Consider the following 24319-nt stretch of genomic DNA (forward strand, 5'->3'; position numbering starts at 1 on the left):
GTTGAGGCCCCGGTCCACGACTGAGCAAGACAACAAATACATTACAGTGTCTAGTTTGAAAAACAGACGCATTTCAGGTCCTCAACTGGCAGCTTCATTAAACCCGCAAAACACCAGTCTCAACATCAACAGTGAAGAGTCAACTCCGGGAAGTTGGCCTTCTATACATAGTTGCAAAGAAAAGGCCATATCTCAGACTGGCCAATAAAACGAAAAAATTAAGATAGGCAAAAGAGCACAGACACTGGACAGAGGAAGATTGGAGAGAAGGTGTTATGGACAGACAAATCTAAGTATGAGATGTTCAGATCACAAAGAAAATGTTTGAGATTCAGACCAAATGAAAAGATGCTGGAGGAATGCTTGATGTCATCTGTCAAGGAAGGTAAGGCCTAAGGTTAGGAATATAATCAAGTTTAGGGATAGAATATAGGTAAGGGTTAGGAGATAGTTAAAATGTTACATAGTAGATAATCTGTAGAGCCTCTACAGGCACACTTTTGGGACTCTCAAAATAGTGTTACTGGTTTGTCTATAGGTGAATAAAAATGAGTGTTTAGAAAAAGATGAGGTCCATTTCTATAAATGAATAGGCTATGCGAACGGCACATATTTGCACATCAACAGGAATATTTAGGAAAAGATAAGGTCCATTTCTCTAAATGTATAGGTTTTAGCACCGGAGTACCATTACCAGATGCCTGGGTACCAGCACTAAGTGGTGTGGGCTTTTGGCAGATTAATATGGAAAACAGGGTTAAAAAAAACAGGTAAATAGTCTCTAAATAGTTTTCCGTTTGTAAGTGTAGGATTCTGAAAACGGAACAATGTAATATACACCTATTTAGGAAAAGTCATGGAAGGAGGAGGGTGGAGCTTTCAAAATGGCTGCTTTATTTTAATTACAAATTCAAACGCCAATTGGTGTAGGCATTCGGCCATCGCTAGTTAACAGTATCAAAGGCCTTGAACAGGTCAATAAATAGAGCCACACAACTTAGTTTCCCATCCAAGACTTTTACATTATCATCTAACCAGCAAGGTCGCAGTAATAATACTATGCTTTGGTCTAAAACCTGATAGAAATGTGTTCAATATGTTATTGTTAGTTAAAAAAAATAACGCAGCTGTAACTTTACATTTTCATGTATGCGCATTCGTTGTCAATATTTAAATGTTAATGAAATTAACAATTCATTTGCAAAGACATGCCCCGCTTTGTGGTTAACAAAATTAACTGTAAATTCAAATGTGAAAAGAGATAAATAGTGCCACCCTTTGCAATCAAATGTCCATGCTCTAACGCTGTTTTCCTAACACTTCTAGCTTCTCTTAAATTTGCAAACAGTAACACGTCAATATTATTGTTAGTGAGCGCAGAAAATTCTGCAACATTTTCAACTGCATGCCTATTCTGTCATGCGACTCTGAACAGGATATCAAATTGCTGTAATGACGTTCTTGCGGTTTAATGTTGGGTAAGGAACCAGGCGCAGGCATTTCTCACGTTTGTGGGGTTTAATAAACAACAAAACAAAACAAACGAACGGAAAAAGATAACTAAAGACTGAATGAAAATAAAGTGCGCAACAACGCGTCTTAACAAGTAATATTCAAACAGTACATACAAGCACTCACCTACACACAAACAGACATAACAGCAACAATGATCCACAATGTGGGGAGCAGAGGGGAAACATTTAAACACATACAAATGTCAATTGGGACCTGGTGTGAAAGATTGGAAACATGTGACAGTCCGGGATGTGTTCGTGTGATATGGGAACTGAAGGTGCACGGAACGGTGGCGCTGCTGCTCACCTAATCTGCAAAATCAAACTTTACAGCACTAGCTGCAGTTGACAAGAGATTGTGTCTATAATCTATACTTTAGAAACCAGAAGAAAGGTTAGGAATGAGTAGATAATCATCTAAAGAGATTATAAGTTAAATAAGAGTTCTCATCAAGACGCACTTAATTTATGCATCCTCAGTTATTGGTTCCAGTTTCTTGATGTACTCGTTCACGTCCATTGGTGTACTGAAGACAACAGTGTGTTCATCGTTGGTCAACAGGAGCCTTGCAGGGTATATTACCCGGTGTTTGTCCAGGCCGAGTTCCCGCAGCCGCTTCCTTACGCCGTCGTTGCTCCTCTGTTGCTTATACACCTCCGTTGGCATGTCAGGAAGAAATCTTATTTTGTTCTTTTGGTATATAACCTCTTTCTGTATCTGCATAGCTTTCAAGATATTTTCTCTGTCCTTGTAGTTTAAACACTTGATGATGATGGTTCTCGGATACTTGGTGGAACTTTGGCTCGCTGTTATCCAGTGCGCTCTCTCCAAAACCAGCAGCGTTATCTTCAGAATATCCGCTATCCACTTTTCCATAATGGAGCAGGTGTCATTGCCTTCTACTTTCTCGGGTATGCCCAGTACACACAGGTTATTACGTCTACTCCTCCCTTCCAAATCTTCAACTTTGTTAGTTAGGTTTTTTGTCTTGCTCTCAAGTTTTTCAATAGTTTCTTTCAGGGTTTGTATCTCGTCTTCTGCCGTAGATATCTGCATTTGGGCCTCCATGATACGCCCACTCTAGTCTTTAATGTCCGTTTGGACAATTCTTATTTCCGTCAGTACTCTGTCAATTTTTGTGTTAAAGTCTTGCTTGAATGAGGTTATGGCAAGCATGAGGTCCTTTGTTGAAGGATTGTCCATATTTATAACTTGTTCGGCGTCTGCGGAAACAGCAGCATGTGCCTGCTCCGGTAAGCATGGCTCCCCTTCAGCTAGCTCCTGGCCTGCATCCTCACAGCTCTCCATCATTTTCTTCTCCTTAGCCACCTTTTTTGGCATGTTTGAAGTAGTTTACTCTTACTCTCTTGTCTCTTTATATGACCACTCTCTGGAATATTGTGCAGGATTTATTGAAAAGCAACTGAGCACGAAGAAATCGCGTATGCTCACTGTGCCGCCATAACCGGAAGTCCCCATGGATGTTATTCTGTCATTACAGCCATCATAAAAGCTTGAAGCTCCACAAAAGTGCGGGTCATTGGGTTTGCAGGTGTGACCAGAAGAAATACAGTGTTGATTGTGGCTGTCATTACAACATTAGTATTACCAACTATGAAGCGCAGAAGTGCATGGCTAACATGTGTCCTGATTGTAACTTGGATCTGGCTGTTGAAATTAATCATCAGTGTTTCATAAAACCCTCTAAACCTGAGGACCCCAGTGAGCGCTACATATTTTATGATTTTGAGACAGATTACCAATCCTTTGAACGGTATACACACTGCAAATTTTGTGTGTGCAATAAGCTTTTATAATGAGACGTGGTGTTCGGCCGGAGATGATTGTGTCGCAGTTTTTTCCCGAAAGTTTAGGCAACCAAAATATACTGACTACGACTTTATAGCACACAACTCAAAAGGTTTCGATGGTTACATCTTGATGCAGTACCTTGCTAACAATGGTATTGGCACGACACTTATTGCTTATGGTAGCAAGCTCATGATTTTTACAGACAGCCCATTCAGTCAGAGACATGAAACTGGTGGCTATGCAATGTGCTGAGGGTTTTAAGGATTCAAAAAATGTCTACTTTCCTTAAAAGTTTAACATCAAGGAGAATGAGAACTATGTTGGCCCCCATCTGAAACCACATTACAACGGTGTGAATACCATGATGGCTAAAGAAAAAGATTAATTTTTGCAATGGTATGAAACAGTTACCACAGACACCTTTGTCATGAAGGACAAAATAAAAGCTTACTGAGTAATTGATGTGGCCTCATCTTGAGAGAGGGTTGTATGCGCTACAGACTCCTTCCTGGAATGTTATGGTGTTCACCCATTCCGGTCAATTACGATTGCTTTGGCTTGCATGAAAGTCTTGCAACAGATCCCTCACCAAGGACAAACTGCATTGGTCCCCTCAGACAACTACAATCCTGGTGACAATCAGCAGATTAGTATTTTGGTCAGACAGATATACTGTCTCAGTTCTTCATGGAGAGTTTTACAGACGCAACACATCCAACTTTTGGTAACTTACATATTGACTTTAAAGCTACAACACCAGGGAATTCGCCTGTTGTGTACATTCCTAAGAAAGTTTGATCATGTCTAAATGCAATCATAGAAGTGTACCACTTTTGAAGATGTATTTTAGAATCAGCTTCCACCGACCTCATTCTATCACTCTGTGAAATAACTCTTAATCTAAGGCATGGAAATATACCCTTAACAGAATTGCAGCTCCGGAAAGTAAACATTATATACTAGAAAGGACACTTCAGTCACAAAGAAAATAAAAACCATCACCCAATCTGGAGGTTTTCTACTACTGTTACTAAACATTGCCGTTCTGTTCCTAACCAGTCTCATTGCATCAAGATAAGGTGAGACAACATGGATCATGCTCAGAAAATTTTTCTGGTGCCACAACATCAGTTAGAAAAACTGTGAGAATCCAAAACAACTAGCACCCATATAAGACAATCTGTTGAAAATGATTTGCAATATACTGTTGAAGCCTGTATGTATTTACGTGAGAAAGATAAAAGATACTCAATCATTTTACAAAATGTTTTCACTGTTGTTAGACGGGGGAGCTTGACATAAATACACTGACTTTAAATCTACCTGGGTCTGAGACTGTGCCTGATGTAGTAAACATTACTGAGACTATAGCAAACTGTTGACCGAAATGTTAACCTTCTTGATGAAAGTTTGGATAATGTGCCTGCGAGGAGTAAGATGAATGTTGAATATATTCTAAATAGAATGCTCAGGTCTAAAGATTTGACATCATGGACTTAAGAAGGTGAATTCATTTTCAAAGGAGAGCTAATCAAGGGTTTGCACCTGTTGGATCTGGTTAAAAGTGTGACCGCAACCAATAAAATTGCTGACGCTAGAAGGCCTTTGGGGTGGGGGGTGTTTTTAGAGGCCATGGCATGTCTCAACATGCCTTTTACAACTATTCCAATTGAGCTTGTAAGGCGTAAAATCAATTTGTATAAACAAACATCTTGCGACACAATGGATCATTTAGCCATACCCCCGGCACCTACTTCCAGGACCACTCCCCCGCAACTGGTTATCAAAGCTTTGTCTGTGTCCCCTATCACAGACCCCACAAAATAGCTCATATATTGATGTATGATGTTTATATTTTGTTTTTTATTATGTCTGTTTCCTTGCCAATGTGTTTGTTGTAACCTTGAATAATTGTTGTATGAAAAATACTGTGTAAAAATGAATGTGGTTTTACGATTGGTTTTATTTTTGAATAATAAAGCAGGCAAAAACACAATTTACTTTTACATGTCACTTTCTTCAACAACCATGACACAAATTAAACGTTTCACAAGATTAAGCATGTTGTATGCAATTAAACATTTGCTTATCACGCTTACTCTGGTACATCTTGGATACAAACTTTGAGACTAGCTCATCATTTTTTTTTAAATTATCAATATAAAAAAACAGCATCTCTATAACTCAGACCTCTTGTCATTCGATAAAGAACATTCAATGTTGTCCACACATGGTTGAAAACATGTCCTTGACTTGACTTGCACATTGACTGTATTGCACATTTGGCAACATTCCCACAGGTTTCCAGAAATGCACTGATTTACCTTGAGAAAATACGTAAAATCTGGGGGGTTTCCAAAACTGTCATTAAACATTCCAACGCCATCGTCTGTTATGTAAATAGCCAGCCAGTGCTCCCCGGGGTCATTGCTCGGGTGTGTATTAACAATCATCATTGATGCAACATCTAGGACTGGTCCACTAGGTAGTTGGTTGCATGACAGCACACCATAGAAATTAGTCACAGATGTAAATTGGTTCACCACACCGGCCAACTCTGCGGTATTCATTTCCAAGCCGTTTTGTTATTGTTTCCTAATAATAGTCAACCACTTGTCTCCGGTTTGACACTTCGATAATGGAGTCAAAAATTGAATAAACAACCAAATGAATTGTGTGGGGCAGTGGTTGACTGAAGCTCATCTCAAGTCGTACATTCCCTGACTTGATCAAGGATATGTGCTAACCGCATTCCTCATCTGGTGCACAGTTGCATAAAGGGCATAGCCATGTAAGAAGTCAGACCTGTCAATAGGCAAGTCTTGGTCCTTTAACTGTTTTCCTGAATTGGCTAAGGCCAATTGGTAAAATTCACGCACTGCTGATCCCGTTGTGTAATCTGGGTGGAACCAGGAAATTGCTGACCGTCTACATACATAGCCTTAAACTCCAAATTTTAAATTAAAATATTTTTTTGTGTAACTTCCATTAAAATGTCATTGTCCACAAATCCAATGACAATACCTTTTGGCAGGGGTCCAAAAAATAGGTTTTCCTGGTTGCAAACGCGACCCACCACCGGTAAACTAAATGTCTTCATACACACTCATTCAATTGGGTACTTGGCTGTGGTTGAGAGTAACGCTTGAGCATGTCCAAGTTTCACAGCTTGTGATACAGTCACTTTCTTGACAAAGAGTGATTGCAGATTATACAGCTATCGAAAAGAAAGTTTTGAGTGAGCAAAAGAAGCGTTCAATTTGAAATGGTCTCTTAAATTTTAACCCTGTTCCTCACTCAACTTTTTTGGAAAGGAAAGAAAAAGATGCATTGGTCTCTTAATTTTTTCCAGAGCTGTATATGCAAATGATTACAACACATCCCCTGCCCCCATAAGGCAGAACTTGTCTTTACAGCATATCATCCTAACCTTTATGTCAACGCCATTTAACATTAGTTTTTCATGTTTCTCATTGGTATCACAATGTACAGGGCCGATGTGATGGCAATTCCATCGATCGACACTCTTAAAGGAGTAAGAACAGAGGCAAAATTCTCTTGCACAATTGAATAGTTTATTTGCAAATAGAGACGCGTCAAAGCTTACAAACATAATCATCCAAAGAGTCTCTAACTTAATACATGAACAAAAAAGGGGTGTGGTAAGTTGCTGTCTTAACTCAACAGAACACATTCCCTTTGTTCCATTACATTCCTAGGTTTCACCCAAGGGGCAAGCTATCCTCCCCCACATGGGTAGCCTCTTCAACTCCAGGAGAAGACTCACAGCATCTGGACAAACAACAGATAGATACAGATAGATTTACTGATTTACAACTAACCCTATAATCTGCTGATACCAGTCAATGATGCCCCCTAGGCAAATACCAGATCCCAGTCTTCTACATTCTTTTTCATATCCAAACATAGGGGCTTGGTACCTTTAACTAGTAACCCATTTATACAGGTATAGGACCAAGTATACATCAGTTCAAGAATTTCCACAACAATTAATCCTCTTGACACTAAATCTACCCTTGGTATCAATCCTTAAACAGTTTACTCATTAGGATGTAGACTGCAACAAAACAGTACTCTTTAACAACATGAACCTGTTAATATCATTACCCTTATACTTAGAGTACGGAACAAATCTGAAATGTCTGGATCCTCATTTACATGCTTCTAGACTATTACCTTTGTTGTAACTCCAAGGCCACGCCTTTTCATTATACAGAATTATAACATAGTATAGCAAAACCTTTTTATGTTAAAATCATTGGTCAAAGGAAATGAATTCAAGTGACACATATATGGGGTATGTAGTATCGACACGTGGGTGTGTAAACACCTATCACTGAATACATCCTTTAATTGGTCACTGGTACAAAGTCCTTTAATGCTAATTACTAGATTTACAGAAAAGTCCTCTCATGGTTCCAATTAGATGTTCTTTCAAAGTCATCACAAATGTTCTGCTACTCCAAACGTCAGACAGTCAGTTATGAACCATTTCTTGGCAGGCCGGTGTAACAGAACGTAAAAGTCAGACGTATATTCCAAGGTGTTTTCCTTCATAGGTTCGCAGGTTACTATGACACAGCTCTAGTTATCTCTATTCTAGCTGCTTTATCAGCCGGGTCAGGAGAATGTGTGCTCTCCTTTGTGCTATCAGACCTGGTCAAAAGTGATGGTTATTCGTACCAAAAAATTCACTTTTCCCTCAGTGCCTTCAATTCACTGTGCCTAATCTTTAAACACCGAAGCCATCCTGTAGCATGTGTCGTCGTCCCCAGGTTCCTCTCTCAGCTACCTGGCCAGCAGATGAGATGTACCTGGGATGGACCCAATCAGCGTGGCATAATGTCGTGCAGTTGGTCTTCCGTGCCCCGGTAAACGTTGTCCAGAACTGGAGCTTTCCTTAGCCTCCATCCTCTTAGTTGGAGGTTGCCTTCTCCATCTCATGGCAGAATCATCAGGACTAGAATTAGTCCAGCTGTCAGGAACCAGGCATCACTGTAGATGTGCGGCACCCCAGGGTAGAGTCCACTAGTAGCTGTAGGACAGTCTGTGTGTGTGTGTGTGTGAGATCCATCTTATCTCAGCCCACCTCACAGTTGTCCTTTAAGCCAAACTCAGTCTCTCTGGGTCCAACCAGTCTTATTGCTGAATCGCTTCCAATTGTCCTGTACCTGTCAGTGAATTCTCCTTGAGAAAATGAGTTGCAACTGCACAGTACACAATTAGAAATATGTCCATTACATTAGCTTGTTGCATTTTACTAATGCATTAGAACCCAGTCCTACCAAACACTCAAACCAATATTTCCAATGTCTTTCTGCTTCCCTTATCTAAATAGATTAGAACAGTTGTAAACAGTAACAGTATAGTTAAAACATTAACATTTCTGGTGCTTCTGTCCTGCTAGTGTAGCAAAATAACAATTCCACTCTTTTCTATAGTTGGTTTACCAACCAACAAATAACAAAACAACACAAAGAACAGAAGAACACAATTTTCCATTTCCCATTACTATTCCAATTACTCATCAGTTAAGATAGTTTGCTTACATTGAAGGATAACTCAATGAACAATTCTCAGTTCACCTAAGCAGATCTTAGTTGGTATATAATTACATCTGATTGTGTTGTATCGGTACTACAATCAGATTCACCTTTGCTTCACATAAATGATCAAATACCTTATTCAAATGACAACTGTTATTTAACCTTTAATTACTCCACCAAATGTTGCATAGTGTCAGTTTCTGCTAAGCACTGACCCATAAGACATTCTTATCCTATAATACATCATGACCCCCCCCCCTTTATGCCCTATCACCCCAGAGCTCACCCTAGAGTGGGGCATGGTCTACTAACCCAAGGATAACAGACCCTAGTCTTGAAGAATGGTCCCCTTATCAATTAGGGACACACTGTTGTTTTCTTGAGGAACAAACCAGCTAGGCAATAGCATGCAAATTGCCTCAACATACACCTAGAAAAAAACATCTGTTACCCATTAACATTCCAATGATTGCCTACTAGGACAGGAATTAAGTCCATAGGTATACATGTCTATACAAATAATGAAGAGTCATTGAATATGTAAATAAACATGGAATTTACACTTCCGGTTCCTTCAAGTCAAAAACAGAATAATGAACGCCAAGTATTCAATGTAGCCGAATTAGAATACCCAATTTTGATAATGTCATCAGTAAGTCTGCTTCTCTTCTAAAGAGTCCAAACAAGTCAAAAACCCATTTCAAACAGCCCCCCACCCCACAAACTGGTGTTTGTGTGAGTGTGTTGAGCACTCCAGGGGGTCTGTACCTCCCTACAATTCAGACTATGTAAAACTTCTCAACTTGGTTTTCTAGAATAGCACTTGATGCAGAATCACTTTCTCAGTATCAATTAAAACATGGCAAAACTTGTAAAAATGTAAGGAATAACCAAAGATGTGCCCCCTGCACCTTTTTACACACATATTCCATAATGCATGAGATTTATATGATTACTTCCTAATCAAATATCACACAAACTGAACAGTAACATTCTCATAGTAAATGTTCATGCCATCAAATTAGTTATTTCTTAGCTAAACCAAATAAAAAATGGTTTCTTCAGGTACTATTTAAGTACAAATTTAATTTGCTTTGAACTCTAAGTTCAACTCTTTTTCCTTAAAGATAATAATTTCATACATAACCCCCCTGCTGTCACGACAGAGTCAACGGAAAACAACTCCATGTGTGAATGCAGAACCATTACAGAATGGACATGAAAAGAAAATCGAAAGTTGGGATGAATCTAACAGTCATTCAGTAAAAAGTCTCAAACTGAATATCCATCAAAAACTAAATTGAAAATGACCAAAACCCAACATCCACAAACAAAATCCAAAAACAATAAATGTGCCACACATTCGCTTGTGTGAAGGAATTATAAACCAATTTTCTCAACTTAGATGCATATGCCTATGTTATTCAAAATAGTGTTGATCAGCCAAAATCAAACCGACAACTTTCATGCCTATTACATGCACAGACATCAAGATTGTTCTACTTATTAACAGTGGACATCTGTAGGTCTCTACCATCACTACAAGTAGGTTTCTAAACCATACATTTTGACATGAAGCTATTGAAAGGAAAATACATTTAGCTTGCTCTTAACGTTTGATTAACACAAAACTGAACATACTCATGTTGGGGAAATTACCACAGGTGAGAACAGGCAGAACACTCGAATGTAACCCTTAGTGCTAAACTACTTTCCTTGGCCCCCTTACTGGAGCCAAGGAAAGTTTCCACACAAAAACGCGACATGGTCTCCAGACTGTCTATAAGAGATGTCATGTGCCCAACATAGCCGATATCCCACGTTAACTGAAGGTTCAAAATTATTGCTCTACCCATCTAATATCGTTGCTGTTTGTTAAAAAAATCACTTATCTCATCTACACAGCAACAGTAGGGGGAAAAACTCTCAAGAAAGGCCAAGTTAACAGAGAACAGATGCATGAAGTCACTAAAACGAAGGAACAATCAGGGAGTGATCCCCAGGATACTCCAACCTAGATCTCTAAATACAGCCACATCAATCTACCCCATTTGTCAGTTTACCAGGTTAGAATTTAAACGCCAATAAAGAGCATCAGGCGTAGGTCTGAAAACGAAAGTATTATCCCAGTTATCATTGTAAATACAAACAAAGCGAAACTACTTTACTTAACCAAACCCAATTGAGCATTTAAAATAGGACGTCTAATTTTATGGGCTTCTGCTAGTTGGGGAATAAACAGGCTTTGGCTAATTTAACCCCCTGTTGCAGGCCATGACTATATTGGCTGCAAATCCAGTCTTCATGGAAAACAGCGTGTTTTCTTAACGTTAAAGACTAACGACTAGAATGCCATTCTGCATTCTACTCCATACAAGGAGAGAGAAACACAATATTTTAACCCCTCATAACGAAACCACAAGATCATATGTTACCAAATAAGAGAAGCATTATTGTACCAATTTCCAATCTATCCAACTAATTACATTTAGGACATTATTCTCCTATACAATCCTAAATTATCAGGCGATTACCTCCACGTGTGCCAGTCACCAGCACAACACTAGAAGGCAAGTTTCAATTTTGCATGACCGGCACTTAGGCAAAAGCCAAAAGAGTGGGCCTCGCCAAAGAATCACATTAATGACGCAATGAATGCGTTCACCCAAGTGTACACCAAACAAAGCAAAACCTTGCGAATTTAAAACCTCCAACTTAACAACTCGGTAAACAAGATCAAATATTCCACCAAGGAATACACAATGCAGCCAATCGGAACCCTCGTGCACAGGGAATACAAAAATGGAAATGCATGTACTAGGTCGACCATAACCAGGTATTGACAATTAAATTATCCAAAAACCATTATATACAGGAACAATCTCTATTCCATCTCGCAGTCTAATCTATTTTAGATCTTGTACAAATCACCAAACCACAGGTTGTCCCACAAAATTGGCTATCTTTACTGGGAAAATAGGAGTGCGACAGGGGCTGTTTGGACATGGAACAAATATGCCTTTCTCTAACAATCCTTTAAACACGGGAGCTATCCTGTCATTAGCCTCTGCTTGCAGTGGGTATTGAGTCTGGCATGGTCTGTGGGGTTCTCCAGGTGTAACTACAAGAGGCTGTGCATTGTTAATTAGCCCAACATCATAGTTATGCTGTGACCACAGGGAGAGTGGAACTTCCGTTAACCTAGGATCTGTAGCAGCCACCTGGACTGCACAGACCTGATGGACCCAGTCGTCATGTGGCATAAGATGTATTTCCCATTTACCCCAAACTGTGCACCCAAATCTTTCTCTTTAGGCTTGGGCTGCCTTGGAAAATTCCACTCCCACCATATGACAAGGGACCCAGTCCACTCCTTCACAGCACCTCCTCACCCAAGGACTCAAGCTTTCCCATGTACTAAACACAGGTTTAGCGAGGGGGACATGGGGGGCCGACCCCTCTACTTTGAAAAAGCGAGACACCTCTCTCACCCTTACCATCACATTTACCATTTTCAAACCACGCTCTCAAAACCAACATCCTGACTTTCTGAAATTTTCGGCGAGCAACACAAGTCGTCCATATCCATAAACTGGGCCGAACCCGTTTCTACTCTATTCATCGCCTTATTTAACAACTCATGTGAAACAGCTCTAGGCTCTGTTCTTTTTAAATCCCATGAATAACAATAATCAACAGGCTGCCCACTGCTTGGAAAACAGTACGTTTAATTTGCGTGCTTTTGTCTGAACATTCTAGCGTGATCCCTAACTGCGTCAATAAATCCCTAGCTAACAAATTAACTGGACAACAATTGGAAAACAGAAATTAATGTCTTGGGTAACGCTGGCCCTCGTTGTCTACAACCGACAGAGGGGTAGTAAATCGCTCATTGGTCTGTCCTCCACTAGCCCCTACCGTAATTATGGTTCTACCACTCAATATTTTGAATTTTGGTCCCATTCCTAAGGACAGAATATCCCGCTCCAGAATCAACCAAAAATTAAATCTGTTTACCATTAATTTTAAGAAACATTGTGGGTTTAACTTGGTACTCTAAGTGTTCTCTAAATGCTTGTACATTAAGTGTCTGCATAACATCAATATATGCGGGGTAATGTAATAGATTGATCTCACCGGTAGATGCTCTCTGGTCCGTCTCCTGTGACCGTCAGCACCCCTCCCTCAAACAACTTCATATCATAACCTCCATACGTCACCACCGCCATAGCCCTCCAGTCTCCCCTGTAAGCCAGGCATCCGTCACCGAACGAAAACGCCATTTACCAGAAAACCTAATAACTCACAAAAAGATACATTAGTTCACACACCATAAAACACCATAAACCTCAGGCATTCATTTATTTATTTATCATTTTTGTTTGTTTTGTTTAGGCCCACGTAACTACAAGGGACGATCAATGGCTTACTGCCGCACTTACCCATGTCCCCAAATCACCTAGTAAATCTAATTTCAAAGGTCCAACCTTTACAGCAGATCTAAAGAGATCCAACCTCTCAAAAGGTCCAACCTTTGCTGCGGATTTTGAAAGGTCCAACCTTTACTGCAGAGCTAAAGAGGTCCAACCTCTCAAAAGGTCCAATCTTTGCTGCAGATTTTATCGATAATGTCCAACCTTAACTGCAGATTTTTACCTTGCGGACTAACCGCAACTGTATTGCGCTCTTACCTCCTTATTTTTTTTATTTAAGCATGGGTACCTGTACTGATGAATCTCAAAAATCATATAAGCCTGGCGCCCTGACTCTCACCCCTTTCGCAAGCCAGTCCACGAGCGGGGGAGGATTTTAGGCTCCAGAGATCTAGTCTCCGGCCGTGCACGGTTACGATTATGAGACACCAGGTTAACCAAGAACGAGCTCCCAAAGTGTGATGTTGTACTATCCGCTGAATAGGCAGCCCTTTTCGTGAGTCAAACATTCTCTCCTGCAGGGTCTGTAACATCCATGTGACCTGCGGCATCCTTAAAAAACAAACTTAGTTTTTTAAGGAAAATTGTGTTTTTAATGTATCACATCCACAATTCAGAATGCTCTCTATAACAGCTCTGTATGGGTGTGTTGCTACTCTGGCTAATTAAACAATCACCCGAGAAGACAACCACTTGTCAAAGTAGGGTGGCTATCGGGTAATTAATAACCCCAACACGTTCTCCGGCGTCAATATTAGTTCCACCTAGTTTAGTGACTTTTACTCAAACTATTGTTTAGGTCAATGTAGTCTTTGCCATTTCCTGCAATTAAAAACTACAGAGGGGCCTCGTCTGATATTGCTGATAGTGTTGGTTTTTAAATGTATACATTTTTCTCAATAGATGTCTGAGTGAAAGGAACTGTTTATCAATCCGGCTCTGTTTTCATAAATTCACCTGACATACGGTGTAGGAGTACCATCTTCCTAAAATATGTTCTTAACCTTTCCCTTTGAGTGTCCTGCGAGTGGTATGCTTTCTTTTAACAGCAGCTCCTCCTACCAAAGTGGTCTCTTTCTAACACCTCAAGTCATAACCATCAATCCTGATCCATCCAGCTGTTTTGTTTTGCAACTTTGTTCTTTTTCCCTGCAATATGTACAGTTCTCAACATGGTTGTGCCGAACTCGTTGATAATCAATTATATCTGTGTAGATGTATGGGGGGTTATATCCTGCCAGAATATCTGTGTGGAATGGGCTGTACCATGGGGCGTATCACTGTTCGCCTGGTTTTAAGCAAGCAAGCAAGTTTATTTATATAGCACAATTCATACATCGAAGCAATTCAATGTGCTTTACAAATAAAATAAAAAATAAATATATAAAAATACAAAATCATCAAAACAAATGAAAACATCATAACAATAAGAAATACAATAAGAACACATATAAAGATAAAAATTGGGATAAAAACTTAAGAAGCTAAAAGGCTAAACAGTGTGGTTAAGTTTAAGTGCACAGTCGTAGGCACGTGAAAAGATAAGTGTTTTTAACCTGGATTTAAAAATGTGTACGTTTGGGGCACGTCTGAGATCTTCTGGAAGTTTATTCTTTTAACAGCGGCTCCTGTTTTTGTAAAAGCGTCTCTTGTTTCTCCATGTTTAGTTTGGACTCTGGGCTTTACTAGCTGACCTGTGTTCATGACCTGTGAGCCCTGCTCGGTTTATATTCATCAAACAAATCAGAAATGTATTCAGGTCCTAAACCATTCAGAGATTTATAAACTAAAAGCACCACTTTGAAGTCTATTCTGTAACTGACTGGAAGCCAATGCAAAGATTTAAGAACCAGAGTGATGTGCTCTCTTCTCTTGGTCCTGGTTAACATTCTAGCAACAGCATTCTGAATGAGCTGGAGCTGTTTTACAGTCTTTTTCAGGAGTCCAGTTAAGAGGCCACTACAATAGTCAACCCTACTAGAGATAAAAGCATGGATGAGCTTCGCTTGGTCTTTTTGGGACACCAAGCCTTTGATTCTGGCTATATTTTTTGATGATAGAATGCTGTTTTGGTGACCGCTTTGATATGACTGTTAAATGTGAGGTCTGAGTCAGAATACCAAGATTTCACACTTGATCCCCGGTTTTAAGGGCCCGAGAATCCAGCTCTTTACTTTTATTCTTGTTGCCAAACAAAATGTATTTATGTGCTCTATACAGTGACACAGAGAGTCTATTGAGCTGTTGTCACACGGTTCGAGAGCCATATATATTTGAGTATCATCGGCATAGCTGTGGTAGTTAATGTTGTTGTTCTGTAGAATTTGGCCCAGAGGTAGCATTTAGATATTGAACAGAAGCGGTCCGAGAACTGATCCCTGTGGAACTCTGCATGTCATAGCCACCCTATCAGATTCATGATTACCAATGGTGACAAAGTAACTCCGGCCATCTAGATAAGATCTGAACCAATCAAGGACTGTCCTGGAGAGTCCTACCCAATTTTCCAGCCTAACTATAACTGTTCTATGATCTGCAGTGTCAAATGCTGCACTGAGATCTAATAGAACCAGAACTGTTATTTTATCAGATTTTTCAGTTTTCAGCCATATATCATTTAAAACTTTAATCAGGGCTGTTTCAGTTCTGTGGGGAGGTCGGAAACCAGACTGAAATTTGTCGAAGAGACCGATTGAGGTCAAAAAATTGCTGAGGTAATTGAAGACAACCTTCTTAATGATCTTGGCTATAAAAGGGACTATAGTTGTTCTCTTTTTCAATAGGGGTCTTAATGGCAGCTGTTTTTAGAGATGTTGGGAAAATACCTGATTGTAGAGAGCTATTAACTATTTGCTGTAGCTATATTTTTTTAAGTCTGATGGCAATGTGTCGAGACAGCCAGTGGAAGCTTTAAGATGTCAAACTGTTTCTTCTAGGGATTTTTGATCAATTGTATTAAAATGTGATATAATAACCAAGTTATGTCTTGGTGGTCATGGTGACGGTACAGTGTTCTTGTTAGACTGTGTAGTTCTGATGTGCCATCTAATACTCATAATTTTTTCACTAAAGAAACACGCAAATTCATTACATTTCACAGTGGACATGAGTTCTGATGCTAACTGCTTTATTGGGTTTGTAAGCTTGTCGACCATGACATATAGAGTGTGGGTATTATTCATATTCTTGTTGATCATTCTTGATAAATGTTGCTGTCTGGAAACTCATTGTTGAAGCTACCAAGGCTTAGTTTATAGATAGAATTTAGTTTTCCTCCACTTACATTCTGCTGTCCTACATTCTCTTTTCAGGGTGCTTACCATCATGGTGGTTCTCCGTTTTGTTTTCTGTTTGCTTATAGTTTTCTTTACCTTTACCGCTACATCACGATCCATGACATTCAATATTTTGGCATTAAACTGATCAAGGAGTACATCAACTGACTCACCACTTATTGTTGTAGAGATAGGTACTCTCATTAATGTACCGGTTCTTAACAGAAACAGAGTTTACTGGAACATTCGGGGTGATAAGTGATTCAAAAAAGACACCAAAATTATCAGACAGGGCCAAGTCTTTTACCATGACAGAGGAAATATCGAGACCTTTAGAGATAACCAGATCTAGAATGTGGCCTTGAGTGTTAGTACGCTCTTTCATATGTTGAGTGAGATCAAAAGTGTCAAGTAATGCAAAAAGTTATTTGGCATTATTGTCTGTACTATTATAATTATTGTACTATTATTGTAATAATAAACAGTTTGTGCAGAAATTCTTTGGTTATGCAAACAGATTGTTGCAGCAGCTGTCCGGGTGGCTGGTCTCAGACGATCTTGGAGGTGAAGATGCTGGATGTGGAGGTCCTGGGCTGGTGTGGTTACACGTGATCTGCGGTTGTGAGGCCAGTTGGATGTACTGCCAAATTTGAAATGCCTTTGGAGACGGCTTATGGTAGAAAAATGAACATTCAATTCATGGGCAACAGCTCTGGTGGACATTCCTGCAGTCAGCATGCCAATTGCACGCTCCTTCAAAACTTGCGAAATCTGTGGCATTGTGCTGTGTGATGGAACTGCACATTTTATAGTGGCCTTTTATTGTGGCCAGCCTAAGGCACACATGTGCAATAATCATGCTGTCTAATCAGCATCTTGATATGCCACACCTGTGAGGTGGATAGATTATCTAAGCAAAGGAGAAGTGTTCACTAAAACAGATTTGTGAACAATATACCATACCATACCATCTTCTTCCGCTTATCCGGGGCCGGGTCGCGGGGGCAGCAGTCTAAGCAGGGATGCCCAGACTTCCCTCTCCCCAGACACTTCCTCCAGCTCTTCTGTGGGGACACCGAGGCGTTCCCAGGCCAGCCGGGAGACCTAGTCCCTCCAGCGTGTCCTAGGTCTTCCCCGGGGTCTCTTCTCGATGTGGAGGAGCAGCGGCTCTACTCTGAGCTCCTCCCGGGTGACCAAGCTTCTCACCCTATCTCTAAGGGATTGCCCGGCCACCCTGCGGAGAAAGCTCATTTCGGCCGCCTGTATCCGGGATCTTGTCCTTTCGGTCATGACCCAAAGCTCATGACCATAGGTGAGAGTAGGAATGTAGATTGACTGGTAAATCGAGAGCTTCGCCTTGCGGCTCAGCTCTTTCTTCACCACGACAGACCGATACATCGACTGCATTACTGCAGAAGCTGCACCGATCCGTCTGTCAATCTCCCGTTCCATCCTTCCCTCACTCGTGAACAAGACCCCTAGATACTTAAACTCCTCCACTTGAGGCAGGCACTCTCCACCAACCTGAAGTGGGCAAGCCACCCTTTTCCGACTGAGGACCATGGCCTCGGATTTGGAGGTACTGATTTTCATCCCCACCGCTTCACACTCGGCTGCAAACCGTCCCAGCGCATGCTGAAGGTCCTGGTTAGAAGGGGCCAACACGACAACATCATCTGCAAAGAGCAGAGACGAAATTGTGTGGTCCCCAAACCTGACACCCTCCGGCCCCTGGCTGCGCCTAGAAATTCTGTCCATAAAAATTACGAACAGAACCGGTGACAAAGGGCAGCCCTGCCGGAGTCCAACATGCACTGGGAACAAGTCTGACTTACTGCCGGCAATGCGGACCAAGCTCCTGCTTCGGTTGTACAGGGACCTGACAGCCCTTAGCAAAGGACCCAGGACCCCATATTCCCCAAGCACCCTCCACAAGATGCTGCGAGGGACACAGTCGAATGCCTTCTCCAAATCCACATAACACATGTGGATTGGTTGGGCAAACTCCCATGAACCCTCCAACACCCTGTAGAGGGTATAGAGCTGGTCCAGTGTTCCACGGCCCGGACGACATTGCCGCCTCGACAGGCACCGGAGACCTTACGGTCACAGCTCCGAGCGGCCGCTTCGACAATGGCGGTGGAGAACATGGTCCACTCGGACTCAATATCTCCAGCCTCCCTCGGGATCCAGTCGAAGCTCTGCCGGAGGTGGGAGTTGAAGATCTCTCTGACAGGAGACTCGGCCAGACGTTCCCAGCAGACCCTTACAGTACGCTTGGGCCTGCCGAGTCTGTCCAGCTTCTTCCCCCGCCATCGGATCCAACTCACCACCAGGTGGTGATCAGTTGACAGCTCCGCCCCTCTCTTCACCCGAGTGTCCAAGACATACGACCGCAGGTTAGATGAGACGACAACAAAGTCGATCATCGACCTGCGGCCTAGGGTGTCCTGGTGCCACGTGCACTGATGGACACCCTTATGCTTGAACATGGTGTTCGTTATGGACAGACTGTGACTAACACAGAAGTCCAATAACTGAACACCACTCGGGTTCAGATCAGGGGGGGCCGTTCCTCCCAATCACGCCCCTCCAGGTGTCACTGTCGTTGCCCACGTGGGCGTTGAAGTCCCCCAGTAGAACAATAGAGTCCCCAGTCGGAGCACTTTCCAGCACCCCTCCCAGAGACTCCAAGAAGGTTGGGTACTCTGCACTGCCGTTCGGCCCGTAGGCACAAACAACAGTGAGAGACCTATCCCCGACCCGTAGGCGCAGGGAAACGACCCTCTCGTTCACCGGGGTAAACTCCAACACATGGCGGCAGAGCTGGGGAGCTATAAGCAAACCCACACCAGCCCGCCGCCTCTCACCATGGGCAACTCCAGAGTGGTGAAGAGTCCATCCTCTCTCAAGGAGTGTGGTTCCAGAGCCCAAGCCGTGCGTAGAGGTGATCCCGACTACCTCTAATCGGAACCTCTCAACCTCACGCACTAACTCAGGCTCCTTCCCCGCCAGCGAGGTGACATTCCACCTCCCTAGAGCTAGTTTCCGTGTCCAGAGATCGGGTTGTCTAGGCCCCTGCCTTCGACTGCCGCCCGATCCTCTTCACACCGGCCCCTTATGGTCCCTCCTGTGGGTGGTGAGCGCACGGGAGGGCGGCCCCACGTCGCCCGTTCGGGCTGAGCCCGGCCGGGCCCCATGGGGGAAGGCCCGGCCACCAGGCGCTCGCATACGAGCCCCAACCCCGGGCCTGGCTCCAGGGTGGGGCCCCGGCTGCGCCATACCGGGCGACGTCACGGTACACATAATTTTAATCATCATTAAGGGGTTTTTGAACCGCTCTTAGTCTGACCCGTCGCCTAAGACCTGTTTGCCTTGGGAGACCCTACCAGGGGCATATAGCCCCAGACAACATAGCTCCTAGGGTCACTCGGGTACTCAAACCCCTCCACCACGTTAAGGTGGCAGTTCTTGAACAATATTTGAGAGAAATAGGCCTTTTGTGTACATCAGGGGTCTCAAACTCAATTTACCTGGAGGCCGCGCGAGGCAGAGTCTGGGTGAGGCTGGGCCGCATCAGGTTTTCCACAAAAAATGCTTTGTTAAGAAAATATAAATCTTCTCAAATCTCTTTATTTTCATTTTTTAACACAGATAAGATGAAAAAATAATAAACAAATTAAGAATGAATAAGAAAATAAATCAATCAATCAATCATAATAAATAAATAAACTAATAATAATAATGAAAATAATAATAATAATAATAATAATGAAAATAATAATAATAATAATAATTAGATTTCTCTAGTCAGTGACCATATGTGGTTTCTTCAGTCTTCTATATCTGCTGTATTCATATTCAAATGTCTGTATTCACAGTTCTTTAACCTTTAACCTTCTTCTGAACACGAATTGTCCTGAACATGAATGGAACATTGAAGAACATGAACTGTTCTTCTAAACATGGCTTCTCTTGCCTACTCCTTGCTGCTAGAGACCTGGCAGCGCTTCCTCTCGTATAGCCGAGCCACATTTGGCTTGAGAGAGGAAGCAGTTGAGACCCTCAGTATGGCTTGAAGATGATCATCAGTAAGTCTGGACCTGTACTTGGACTTATTGAAGTTCAAGGTGGAGAAGAGCTTTTCGCACAAGTATGTGCTCCCAAAAAGGCACATGGTCCGCTTGATCATTTGGGAAAGCTCAGGGAAACTGGGGATCAATTCTCTCAAAAATTGCCCAAGCTTGCCTGCTTTTCCACTCACCTCCCTGAACTTCGCTTTGAGTTTAGAGTTGCACTGCATGTCAATGAGCTCCTTTTGGAGGGGAATCTTGCACATCAAAGGAGAAGGGTCTGCAAAAATGTGGCTCTGTGCATCTTGAAGTCTGCAAATCTGTGATCAAATTCTTCCTGTAGCTTCAAAATGACATCAACCTACTTCTCACCACTGACTGGTGTGCCTGCATCCACGAGTGCCTTGCATGCTGGGAAATGGCAAAGGTTTGTCTGAGAGAGCTGGGCTTTCCATAACACAAGTTTTGTGGAGAATGCTCTCACGTTGTCATAGGCAGCACTAACAAGTTGCCCCCGGCCTTGTAACTTCTTTTTCGATCTGATACCAAGTAAATACAGGGCTAGTATCGCCAAACCGATACCAATACTTTTCACTTGTAACGTCACGATCATTGAATAATTTTGTGATTTTGCCTTTAGTTAGTTGATTATGATTATGATAAAACACAGGACAAAGATTTTAGGCAAATTTAAATGTTTTAAATTTTAAACAATGCAACAATGTAAAATAATATAACAAAAAATTAACAAAGTCAACAACTCAACCAAAAATATCTGTGAAAAAGAAAGTCAGTTGTGCAAAATAAGTAAACAAAAGCCACAATGTATAAATATGAATAACAATATAAACATTTGGTGATTCTTTTCAATTCTGACCAAATGTTGTTAGCACTGTGCTTTCCTAAGAAACTACTGGTTTCTAGCACATATGTTTGCATTTGCCAGTCTTCATCAATAATATGGCAAGTGTTAAATAAGCCTCTGTGGCTCTTGATGTCCACATATCAGTGGCATATACAGAAACAATACAAAAAATACACTGCACACAGATATTTGTGAAAAATAAAGTCTGTAGTGCAAATAAAGTGTAAACTACAATTGGCTCTCATTTGTAACCTTTTTTTTGAACCCCAAGGAAGTATCCCTTGAAGTGCCCTTTTGGCTCAGATTTAAAGGTTTTTGTTCAGGAACAGCAACATGTTTACATTCTTCCCTTTTATTGCACTTCTTCTCTGAGTTACTAACTGTCCCGCGTTCGAGTAAATCCTTTCTGCTGGTACAGATGTTGCACTTACTCCCAGCTGTTTCTTTGCAATCTTGCTCAGAGAGGGAAATGTTGGCTCATGCATTTTCCACCAAAGAAGTGGGTCTGCATCCCGTGGAATTGTTTTCTCTTCCGAGTACCGGCGCATTTCAATAACAGCATCAGTGCCAGTTGTGCGATGCTGCTGCAATGACTGGATTTGTGAGTCAAACTCTGTCCATATCCCACTTTTTGCTGCAGATGGGGATGGAGAAACTCCTACAAGGTAGTTTGAAGTTGCTGTAGGAACCATTGCTGAGGCAGTGCTGGTGGTGGAGCTTGTGCTTGGTTCAGGAGCTGATTCTGCATGGGCTGAGGTCTGGCTCACTGATTGCATTTCAGCAACAAGGCATTTCTTTTTAGTGTCAACATTTGCCATGTCCCGGAACCCAAAGTTAAATCTTGTGTCCAGATAGGTGCTGGTACTGAGACCATGAAAGGTTTCAATACCCCTGAAACGCTGCTGACACTGAGCTAACAGCACAGCAGCTAGCTTGCTGCCTTGGGCATCATGAAATGCAGTTGCTCTCAAAGGTAATGTAACCAGGGGGATCATCTTTGAAACAGACACGTGTTTTTCTGATGATATCTCCCTTGTTACTTCTTCAAATGGTCTCAAGGCATCAAGGGAGAGACCAACCATGGACCAGTCTTCCTCACTCAAGAGCAGTGAACTCTTTCCAAGAAGGCAAAGTACAGTGGTTACTGCTTCCTTTTGCTCACGTAGTCTCTCAAACATGTGGAACACAGCGTGTTTCAACTGATTGTATGAGTTTGTGCTCTGGAAACTTAAGTTGTTTCTGGATTTCTTCCAGCTTCTCTGTTGCGTTTGTGCTGTGATGAAAAAAACCTACAATAGCACTGCATCTCTGTTGTATGTCAAGAAGCTCAGGGAGGGTCTTAATGGAGTCTTTCACAACTAGATTGATGGTGTGTGCAAAACATGGATAATGAGCCCAACCTGTTTTGTGTACAGCACCATTATCTGTGACTACAGCCTGAATTTTAGCAGTTATGCCCCATTCGTTGGTGATTCTTTTCAATTCTGAGCAAATGTTGTCAGCACTGTACTTTTCCGAGAAACTACTGGTTTCTAGCACATATGTTTGCATTTGCCAGTCTTCATCAATAATATGGCAAGTGACAGTTAAATAAGCCTCTGTGGCTCTTGATGTCCACATCAGTGGTCAATACAGCACTGTTAGCAGCATCTAGAATTTTTTTTACTTTTGAGCGACACTCTTCATACAATGAAGGTATTTTCTCTCCCATGAAAGATTTCCGACTTGGAATCCTGTAACAGAAGTCAAGCGTATTTATTACACCTTTAAAACCATTATGTTCAACCACAGAGAGGGGTAGTAGATCCTTCACAATCATCTCAGCAATGCTCTTTGTGATCTCCATGGCTCTTTGTGAATTATCTAGGTGAAATAACAAAATTATTAAGATAATAAGTCTGTAGGCTGAATTTATGATAGTTACTATCAGCCTGCTAAAATCGCCTCTCTGATCACTGTGAACAACATTACTTGATGGAGATTACCTGGATACTGCAGATTTTTTTGGCTGAAAAGCCTCTGCCAGTGACCTCTGTCTCTGTGTTGGGTGTCTGGTTTGGGGTTCTCCCCCCTCCTCCTCCTTCCTCAACTTTGTTTGAAGCTCGGAGTTCTCTCTCAGGTGAACTTTAATATGTTTGTGCAAATTGGTGGTGTTACCACAGTGGCGAATAATCTTTTTGCACACATCACATGTGGCAGAGTCTGTATCAGCTGGAGTATAAAAACTCCACACAGCGCTTCTCTTTCTTTCCACCATCATGACGGGATTCTGCTTCTCTCACTGTTCTGACTCTCTGCCTCCGGCAGGGCAGGGCGGGGCGGGGCGGGGCGGGGCGGGGCGGAGCGGAGCGGAGCGGAGCAGAGCAGAGCAGAGCAGAGCAGAGCACTGTCCCGTATAATGTCCCACTGGGCAACAACTTTTAAGTGTTGTGAACGCAGCGTGCTGGGACGAATGTCTGCGTGTGCCCAATAGAAACGAGGCAGCCAGCCAGGCACGGAAGAAAACACTCCATGGCAACGCTGCTGTAACTTTCACTCATTGCGAAATGTTTTCTCAATGTCAAGGAAGGATCCTCCGAAGCCAGAATTTGGTGCATGCTACGTCATCGAAGTCCATTGAAGGACTGTTCCAATTCCTCCAAGGACTGAGTCCTTCGTTGGGAGAATTTCCCATAGACGCCGACTTCGCAGCCCAAAATCACGGCCCCAAATCAAAATAATGCACATGGCTTTTGTCGGCTTGTAAAAATAAATTAAATGGCGGACCTAAGGGGGAGTT

At 42.0% G+C, this 24319-nt stretch overlaps 1 protein-coding gene across 1 annotated transcript in view; it reads left to right on the forward strand.

The window, feature by feature from the left end:
• The first annotated feature begins 342 nt into the window (after positions 1-342).
• ostn (osteocrin) overlaps positions 343-24319 on the forward strand; it is a 96301-nt gene continuing 72324 nt past the window's right edge. Inside the window, exon 1 of the mRNA XM_029121664.2 lies at positions 343-385. The gene's annotated coding sequence lies outside the window, so the exon portion shown is untranslated. The remainder of the gene's footprint in view (positions 386-24319) is intronic.

Source organism: Esox lucius, chromosome 1, assembly GCF_011004845.1.
Source record: "Esox lucius isolate fEsoLuc1 chromosome 1, fEsoLuc1.pri, whole genome shotgun sequence".
In the NCBI taxonomy this organism is placed as follows: Eukaryota; Metazoa; Chordata; class Actinopteri; order Esociformes; family Esocidae; genus Esox; species Esox lucius.